Source organism: Silene latifolia, chromosome 9 (assembly GCF_048544455.1).
Source record: "Silene latifolia isolate original U9 population chromosome 9, ASM4854445v1, whole genome shotgun sequence".
NCBI classification, from domain to species: domain Eukaryota; kingdom Viridiplantae; phylum Streptophyta; class Magnoliopsida; order Caryophyllales; family Caryophyllaceae; genus Silene; species Silene latifolia.
Window position 1 is genome coordinate 105471281 of NC_133534.1, and position 1792 is coordinate 105473072.

A 1792-nucleotide genomic window follows, 5' to 3' on the forward strand; every position below is an offset into this window, starting at 1 on the left:
TTAAATTCATATTACAAGTTTAATATGAATTAAGATTAAGTTAATAATGAGTAATTGAGGAATTGAGGAATTGTCACTTAATTTGATCAATTATATAGGTGGTTTGGGTAAAATTAATCTACATAATTAAAGAATTATGTCTTGTATGTTTGAGTTTTTTAGTTGATGCATTTTATTTTAGTTGAATGAATCGTTTGAATGGTTTAATTTACGTATTTTTGCAATCGGTTGTAATTTGTAATACTTAGTGTGGCCTTAGTCAAATTATTTTTCGTAATAATGGGAACATAATTTTTAATGTAATTTGAGATCTCGTATCTCCGTTTTGGTTTTCTTTATTTATTACGGTTTTGAAATTAGAATGTAAATAGGTTTATTATGTAATTTTTAAATTGTAATTTTTGAGAAGACCGAAGATGGAGATTGGAGCTCACTCCCGCTACATGGATCAAGATGGAACATCAAGACAAGCTTCTCGGGTCCATGGATGGATTCCAAAGTTTTATTTATGTTCATTTTGGTAGGATAGGCCACACTAGGACTTTATTTTGTTTTACGTTTTACCGTTCTTATTGCTTTTCATTCACATGCTAGTTAATGCATCATATTCCGCCTAAAACCAAACCACCTACTAAAATGCATGAAAATCGACACATATAGGTTGTATCTTAGTTTTCATAGACATACAGATGTCACATGTTTATTAAGCCATCACCTTAGTTTATTCATTCACGCATGCTAGATATTAGTTCACTTAAAATGAATTAAAATAAAGTTGATGGGATCTTCCTCTAAAACAGAAATTGAGATTAGTCTTTATAAGGGCAAACAACTATGAATCCCTTCTTCGTCGGTAGGCATAATATGACCCCTTCTACGTTGGGTAAGTAGTTTGTGTTGACTTAGTTTATCTCAACATTATAGTCCGAGAGTTTCTCGTGATTATAATGGACTAAAGATAGAATTTGCATAAATTTATCGACCAAGAATTCTAACAGTAGAATTAGCCAAAAGGTTGGCTTATCAATTTACAGATAATTGAGTCTTGGGATCATTTATATAATTCTTGAGGAAGGTCAATCGTATAAATGCATGAGTCTTCGCGTTATAACAGTATTGCATTAGACTTAAATTAAAATCGATGCACATGCTTATTATTTATTCTTCTCTTCGCAGTGTAGAACACGTTTATATTACTGTTACAACAAATGGCTGGAAATAACGAAATCCCAATACCAAGTGCCACACTTGGACGCGAGTCCTGGCTGAAAGTTTTTATGGACAACATGAATCAGTACACGCGACTGAAAAATGACGGGTCCAACTTTATGGATCGGGAGGCAAAGACTACGGAATGCCGCCATTCATTGCCGATCGTAAGCTCAAGTACTTAACTGAGCCAATACCGGTAAACCCAGGCCCCAATGCGGGAGTTAACGAGTCACTTGCTTATAGTGATTTCGTTATGGAAGCGGGTGCGATAAAGAACATACTCATCTTTTCAATGGAAACTAATTTGCAGAGACGCTTCATTGCCTAAGGTGCGAACAAGATTTTCACCACGCTCACTAACGAGTTCTCAAAAGCACCGAGGATCGTTACTTATGAGCATACCTGTCGCTTCTTTGATGCGAAACTCCAAAAGGTCCAACCGGTTAGCCCACACATTCTTAACATGATTGAGAATGTCGAGAAGTTGGAGCCACTTGATTGCAAAATCAGTGAGAGCATTGTCATTGACCGAATGCTTCATTCTCTTCATGATGGTTTTGCCCTTTTCAGGGCGAACTAC